Source organism: Macrotis lagotis, chromosome 1, assembly GCF_037893015.1.
Source record: "Macrotis lagotis isolate mMagLag1 chromosome 1, bilby.v1.9.chrom.fasta, whole genome shotgun sequence".
NCBI lineage: Eukaryota > Metazoa > Chordata > Mammalia > Peramelemorphia > Peramelidae > Macrotis > Macrotis lagotis.
The window spans coordinates 75,635,674-75,644,447 of record NC_133658.1 but is presented as its reverse complement, the minus strand read 5'-3'; positions in this window follow the sequence as shown (position 1 = coordinate 75,644,447).

Sequence of the window (8,774 nt, the reverse complement as noted above, 5' to 3'; positions counted from 1 at the left end):
CTGCCAGGTGACTTCCAGGCTTACTCCTAGGTCCTTGGGACTGGGTCTGCACTGAGACTTGTGCAGGAATGCACTGTACTTTCACTCTACTATGGTATAAATTTCCTGCTTACCTTCCCAATTATCCTTGGCAATCCCTGAACTGAGAGGTCTGGTAATTGCCACAGCTTCCACAAACCCAGGGACCCAAGTACCCCTGTGATATATTCCTGGATGACTGGAGCTGGTTTGCACCAGCATGGCCTAGGCTATGCTGTGAGGCCTATCTAATATCAGTGCAACAGAGCTTTCTCAAGGATCTTCCAAGTTGTCTTGGGCTGAAAAAAATGGTTCACTCAGTCTTTTTGTGGGTTCTGTCATTATAGAATATGTTTAGAATGATTTTGTGGCATAAATGGTATGATTTGGGAGAGAGCTTAAGCAACTCCCTGTCTTTACTCTGCCATCTTGTATCCTGCCCCTAAGAATCTCCATTTTTAGAGATGAGTTAATTTAAGTCATTAAAAAGGTGAAACTTTCACAAAATCATATTGCTTATGAGAGAAGTTGATACTTAAATGGATTTTTTTCTGAAAACAAGCACAGCGTGCGAACACAGGCTATTCTAATGGCCCCACCACCTGGACACAATCTCAGGAGCTGGCTTGCTGCCCTGAGCAATAAGGTGTGTTGGAATCCTTGTGAGCTGGTCTTTCCACCCCCACAGCCCAAGGGCACAGGACACAGGTGTGTTTTACCACCTCCCCCCATCGTACCCCCTTATCCTATAACACAATTGCTGCACGTAAACCTGCTTGTATCTCCCATTCCCTCATCTTCCTTTGTTCTACCTGGAAGACCTAACAGTATATGTGTCGAAGCTGAGCAGTAATAACTTTGAGCTGGAGGCATAAAGCAATGTGGCTTGACTCCTTATTCTCAGCTCCCCTCCAGGAGGGAGGTCATTGCTGATAGGCCCCCAAGGTGAAGCAAGCCGCAACAAATTGTGATGAAACCTGGGATCCCTCCACTCTGAGGGATGCCTCAGAATGCACTCCTCCTTGCTGGATGAGGTAAGTGCCCCACCTCTACTGGTCTTCCACGGTTGCCTCACCCCAGCTACTTCATGGCTTGTAGAGCCCCCTGTAGTCCCTTAACATAATGGGGAATCTTTCCCCTTATTCCCAAGATGCCCATGTACAGGTTCTTAAACACCTCCTAAGTTCCTGTCAACTGAAATGCTCTGAAAAAGAATGTAAGATAACACTCCAGCCAGTTTTGGCTTTGGCCTCCTGGATTGAGGCTGGCCATATGATGGACCCTGAGGCTGGCCATATGATGGACCCTGGCATTTGGGGATAGTTTTGACACTTGCCTGCAAAGCTGAGGTCCATGGTGACTTTTCTTACCTGCTGCCCTTCTATCCTATTGTCACTGCAATACATGCCTGCCTTTCAGGGAGAGAGGAGGAACCTCAAAATATTTTACAGGCAGCTTTAGATGCATAAAAGGCCAGGGCAGAGAGCCCGTGTCACCTCATTGAAGTCTGCAATGAGGGCACCCAAATTGATGAGAAATCCACTTGACCCCCTCCTCCTGATCCCTCCCCAGATCTCCCACCTGACAACCCCCTGCCCCAAAGCCTCCTCATTTCTATCCTGAGTTGCCTCAGGAGGACGACTAGATACAACCTTCCACTTTATCAAGGGGATCTTGGTGCTTCCTGTCAGCACACTCCCCTTCTCATCTCCCTCCCTTCGGCCCATTCCATAGGTTTATGTAGCCTTTACAGACAGAAATAGAAAACACCTGGGCTATGTAATCTATAGAAATGGATCTGTTGTATTCACTCACCGGAGGCTCCTCACCCAGTCTATGCCATGTGCAAAATTACAAGCCCTGGCCTTGGTCCTTGCCTGCTTCCCTTCCTCCCGCATCCTAATGCAAGGGAGAGGGTTTGCTTGTGTTTTTCCCCACAGATTGCATTGGCCTGCTGTGGATTCCCAACCATCTGACCTGACCTGCCTGTCTAGATGACGCCCCACATAGCAGCTCTGAGCAAAGAGATGCAGAGAATGTCTCTAAGCAACAATAGAGGAGACCCAAGACACAGAGGGTGGAGGGGGAAGAGTCGATTCTCCCAACCTCCCGCAGGGCTCCAGGGTGAGCTCCTCACCATGGCAAAAAAGCAATGGACTTTAACACCAGAGGACACATGTCTCTTCACCAGCTCCTTGTTACTATGCTGTTCCTGCTTTACATCCCCGAAGCACGGGCCATCTCTCCATGGGCACTTATCCCCTCCTCCCATTCTTTTACCTGTGGGGCTCCCCACACTCTCACCTGAGGAGCAAGCAGCTACACCTTTTCCCAGGCCTCTTAAACATTTCCAATTCTTTTGGTTTCACTTTTAACTGGTCCTTTGCACATCCGTACTGGGTCACACTAACCCATTCATTCCAAGGGAACCTAAGATTACCGAATGACCCCAAATCCCCCAGATTCCTCCCTGTCCTTTTCTCCCTGGCACTGGATACTCCCCCCCACTTCTGGTCTCCACAGATTCCCTGGACCCCGTGAAGAAGCCCCCTATGCTTTTCACATTGGTTCTCAACTCAGTGTTTACTATGACTATCCAGGTCCTCCAGGCCCTTAATGAAAAACAAGGGGGAGATATGGGAATACAGGCTATTCTGATGGCCCTGACATCAGATTGGACACAATCTCAGGAGCTGGCTTTCTGCCCTGAGAGATGAGGTGTACCTGAGTCCTTGGAAGCTGGTCTCTCCCCCCAACAGCCCAAGGGCACAGGACGCAGTTGTGTTTTACCACCTCCCCCCTAATGTACCCCCTTATCCTGTAACACAAGTGCTGCACGTAGACCTGCTTGCATTCCCCATTCCCTCATTTTCCTTTGTTCTACCCAGAAGACCTAACAGTATATATGTAGAAGCTAAGCAGTAATAAATTTGAGTTGGAAGCATAAGGCAGTGTGGCTTGACTCCTTATTCTTAGCTCCCCTTCAGGAGGTAGGTCATCGCTGGTAGGGCCCCAAGTGCAGCAAGCTGCAACAGTCCAGGACAATTTCTTAACTGATGAGGCTATCATTAAAAACCAGGGCACTCATGCAAATTTATGATTTGGTATATTGAGAATTCTCATTTTTTTTATCAGAAGTATGTGCATGTATCCTTTTTTTACTTTTAGTGATAATTCTAGAATATAGAATGTGTGAGGTTGGTTCAATAAATTTAGATTTATGGGGGCAAGAATGAAATTTCATGTAAAACAAAAGAAAATTTATAGACACATATTGGAAACATAAATTTTGAAATCTATTACCAGTAGAGATTTTGTGAGACAAGTAAATTAAAAAACATCATGAAGGAATACATATATGTGTCTATACATGTCCATATGAATGCATATATATATATATATATATATAATATAGTAAATATATAGTATTCTATATATATAGTATATATATATATATATATATATATGTATATAGTATATATGTATATATATAGTAAATATATAGTATTTTCTTTCATGTACCCAGGACAGTGCTGTCTAAGAACAGGATCTTCTAAGGACAAATCATCCTCACCACATATATATAGTAAAAGAAGTAGGTGAATCACTTAACAGGAGAAAGTAATAGATACATATTCCAAATACTGCTTATAGTATCCTCAAAATACAGAAAGAAATGGAGGAAGGTCTCCATCATATAAGTATGTATGTATAGAGAATCTATAGAAAGACAAAGACACATGAAAAGAAGGTATACTTGAGTCACTATCTGCTTCTTAGAGAAAATATCCACATTGATGAAATCATAGACATATCAAATAAAATGGTTACAATTCAAATTTTGGCCTGAAAATACAATATAACTGATAGAGAGATGGAGGTGATATTTGATTTGTTTCCTTCCTTGTTGACTGATTGACTTGTCAATTGGTTGACTACTTTATTAACTAATTCATGGATATTCAGCAATCCTTTGGGTTTTACCTTTGTTATCTTTATCTATGACAGCATGATCAATTTCCCTGTTTTCTGATTCTTCATTTTCATGATGAAATGTTTAATGTTATGTTATGAATATGTCACCTTGTTTCTGATATGAACTTAAATTCCATATTACATTTCTGTTTATCCACAGTTATGATTCCTTTGAAATGACAAATTGTTTCCCAGTCACATATAATATCACATGGAAAATGTGTTTTTGTTTTAGTTTTTTTATAGAAAGACATTTATATATATATATATCAAGGTCAAGCTTGACATTGCTGACAGCTATTATCCAAATATTCAATTGTAAAACAGAACACTTTGTTGATCTAATTAAATTCTAGGTCTAGGTTCTTATTTATTGTGGGTGACTGTCCAAAATATCTCACCAACTGGATGTAATAGTTTGAAGAATAAACATTTTTCACCCATTTCCAAAAAGTATGATGAGGATTATGATGTATTTATTTTTAGCATGGTGGCTGATTAGGCCATATTAGGGTGATAGCTTTAGAGGACTGTGATCTCATTCATGAAGCTCTATAGTATTCTCTTTCATGTACCCAGGACAGTGCTGTCTAAGAACAGGATCTTCTAAGGACAAATCATCCTCACCATTCTATTTGAATTTTAGCTGAACATTTTCCATGACAATTATGAAAGAAGACCTCTGGTGAGCATTACTTTTTGTTTTATATTTCATACAATTCTGATCATTACTGTTAGATAACTATCTCTGAAATTTTATCCAGAAAGAAATCTTTTAGTCTTTGAACATTTAGATGGAAAGATTATACTGGAAGACAATATGAGTGTTTTGCTATTTTGCACCAAATGAGCAGGATAGTTCAGTGTCAAATTCATTCCAATCTAATAAAAAGTAATTTTTAAATTTTTAATAAAATAAATAAATATATAATAGAATATTTATAATGTTAATTTGTTTTTCTAAATTAACATGTAGCAGTATGGAGACTTTCTATTTTATTTCAGCATCATTTTTATAGATAAGAATTTTCAAAGACCTGTATGATGTCTCCATAGGACTCACTTTTGAATACATCTGAATCAAATTAAAATATTTAACAAAAGAATAAACAATACAACAAGGATAATTTTATATTTTAAAATTAAGTCAAAATGCAATTACAGGGCTCCCTAAGTGCAGATTAATGGTTTCATTTCAATTTGACTGTGATACCACTATGGTACATGTTAGCCATAAAGACCTTTATGAAAATCATGCCTCAAACTGTGTGACCTTGGAAACATTACTTAATATCTTGAGCTCTTAATTAATTAATTTGCAAATTAAAAGCAGTGACACAAAAGAAACAATTACAACAGTAAAAACCATAGAAGATTCCTTCCAACCTAATTATGTTATATTATTTTCCCATTTATAACTAATAAGCACAGAGAGATTTTGTAAATTCTATATTTTTGTATCAACATGTGACTGTAAATAAGTGATCAATGTTAACAAAATATCCATGGGGCAGCTAGGTGGCACAGTGTATAGAACACCATCTCTGGAGTCAGGAGCACATGTGTTCAAATTTGACCTCAGACACTTAACAATTACCTAGCTGTGTGACCTTCGACAAAGCACTTCACCCCATTGCCTTAAATAAATAAATTTAAAAAAAAGAATAAGCTATGAAATCTGCTGTGTCTTATTTTCATGTTATCAGATTAAAGATATCATATATATATATATATATATGTATATGTACTCACTTTTCATTGTTTTTTATACAGAAAAGAAAACAGTTATATGAAAGCAAATTATTGTGCTCCTTATCGAGACTGAATAAATAGGCTATGATAATGTCAGTCTTTGGTAGCTATCATATGAATCAAAGGTTACAGAATTTTTCTGTGGGCATTTTTTTGGTGGGGAATAGATTTTTGTTTAGTTTAACTATTATTTCCAAATTCATTTTCTAGCCCATTTCTATTTGTTCAGGTGCCATTTAAGACTACTTACATTTTAAAATACAATCTTTGTCATAAACACTATGAATACTTCACTCTTCAAATAATGATGAATCAATTTATTTTCCCATTTATTGTTTTCCTTGCATTTTCATCTATATCAATTCTTAAGTTGACCTGGTTTAGTTGACTCTGATGCCAAATTTTTCGAATCTCATTTTCCCTTTCTCTTTTCATCACTTTTTAGGTGTCAAGGGTTAAAGCCTTCTTCCATCCTTTCCCCTAATACTTTACAGATTAGTGGTAATGCTTATTCAGTTTTTTTAATTAACTCATTATGCCTATCTAAAAAAGTCAATTGTGTCTTGATTGAATCTGTTTTTTAGATCCTTTGGCCTTTTGAAAATTTCATTATATCAGTTAAGCTTTTTATTTAAAAAAAGATCCAATTAAGATCAATATTTTATGTTTAATCATGTTTTTGATAATTTATATCCATCAAGAATTTATTTGAGTAGCTTAGATATAACTACTTGTCGTATGTGGAAAGAGGCAAACACTTTTTTATCTGATTCCATATTCAGTCCTGAGTTTGAATTAACACTTTGAGTGATCACTTCCCTGAGATCAAATATTTCTCATGTTGATAACCTACCTGAACACATTAGAAAATGCACATCACTGAATCTTTTTGGGGAAATTCAAGAAAAAAAATCTCAGTGTCATTTGTCTAGCCCAAATCAGTATATAGAGAGATAATCAGAAAGATCAGTGGTCATTGGGACTGAATTGGGCTAGAAGAGACACTGAGACACTTAAGAAAAAGAAACACATCAGTGTAGAGGATGTCCCATACCTAGAACCATACAGGTATACTGTGAAGAGGACTGGTACCAAGTGACAACATTGTAACCTATCAATTAATTAGAATTAAGAATGGAAAAACTCAGTAGAAATTTAGTTATAAAAGGCAGCAATGTTGCTCAAAAAACAGGAACAGAGTCGAGTTTTTTGTCCAGTATCTTACCCAATCTGCAGATGATCAACCAGGGAAAGAATTACAGACAATTTAACTACTCTGAATCACCAGAGCTTTATAGCTCTTTGGTAGGGACTGGGTCCAGTAGAAGTCTCTTCTTGCTCAAACTCAAACACTGGTCAGGACCCAAGAGTTAGAGTCAGGGTGAAAGTGGGGAACAATTCGCCTTTGCCCCGAACTAGATTCCTTTGGGGGCATTGAAAATTTGTAAGTTATGAACTTGTAATTCACATTATATGATAACACAAAATTCAATATTCCAAGAAATCAGCATTAGAGACAGTTCAGCACTTCCCTTCTGCATTGCCATAGAACCCAAACCTAATGTCCAATGCAAAGTCAGGAAGTATTCTAGAAGAATGAGCAAGCAAAAAAAATTCTTATTATAAATAAATAAAAAAGTGACAAGAAAGCTCAAAACAAATTGAAAGCAAGGTACTAGTACCAAAATATGTTTTTAGCAAAGCCTTAGAGAAAAAATAAAAGAGCAACAACAATATGAAGCAAGATTTTTCTTTATATTCTTATATTTGGAACAAGAACACTTGAGAAAAATGGAAAAGAATTTAGAACTAAAGAACATAAAATTGTTAAAGGTAATAGCAGAATGGGGGTAGGTGGGGAAGGTACAAATCCTTCATAAAGCATCAAGCTACCTGAAAATTAGAATGGTACAAAGGGAAGCCTATTAATTAATGAGATAGCAAGAAATACTTTTTTTAGGTTTTTGCAAGGCAAAAGGGGTTAAGTGGCTTGCCCAAGGCCACACAGCTAGGTAATTATTTTAGTGTCTGAGACCAGATTTGAACCCAGGTAACTTCTGACTCCAGGGCCGGTGCTTTATCCACTGTGCCACCTAGCCGCCCTGATAGCAAGAAATATTAAGAGAAAATTAAGAGACAGGAAAAAATTGAAGCTATTTCAATGTAAAACCAATTCCCCTGGGAGAACTTGAGAAGAAAAAAATAAAAACCTCATTGAAATATCTAAATGCTATGATAAAAAAGATCTTCACCATCACATTTACTTTTTCTTTATTGTTTCCGAGGCAATGGAGTTAAGTGAATTGCCCAAAGTCACACAGTAAGTCTTAATTATCTGAGGTTAGATTTGAGTTCAGGTCTTCCTGACTCCAGGGTCACTGAACATCATATTTCAAGAAATCTTAAAAGAAAACCACTAGATTTCTTAGATAAGGAAAATAAGTGAAAATAGAATCTATTGGTCACCTCTGGAAATAAAAACCCAAACTTAAAACTTCCAGAAATATCTAGTCATAATACTGTTTCCGGATCAAAAAAAAAAAAATCATACAACCTGCCAGAAATAAAGATTTCAAGTTTGACGAACCACATTATGGAATACATATGATTTAGCAACCACCATTTCAAAGGAGTGCAGAACTTAGAGTACAATATTGTAAATTATGGATGTAAAACTAAGAATAGTTTACTCAGCTAAACTGAGTAGAATGCTAAAGGGAGAAAAACTGATATTTAATGAAATAGAGAAATTGCAAAGTATTTCTGCTAAAAATAGAACTTAGCTAATGAGATCAAGTTCCTTCTCCATTCTGGTTACCTATCTCTAGATGATCTACAGCTTAATAATGCATTTGTTAATATATGACATCTACTGTGATTTGAATACTTTATAGTATAGCAGGTAGCTCTAAAAATGCCTCGATTACAGTTATAGAATTTTTATGTACTTACCTCTATGCCCAACTGATACAAATCCCAATCACTCTAAACCTAAGCAAACGATGTTTAGAAATTAGTTTATTAAAAAT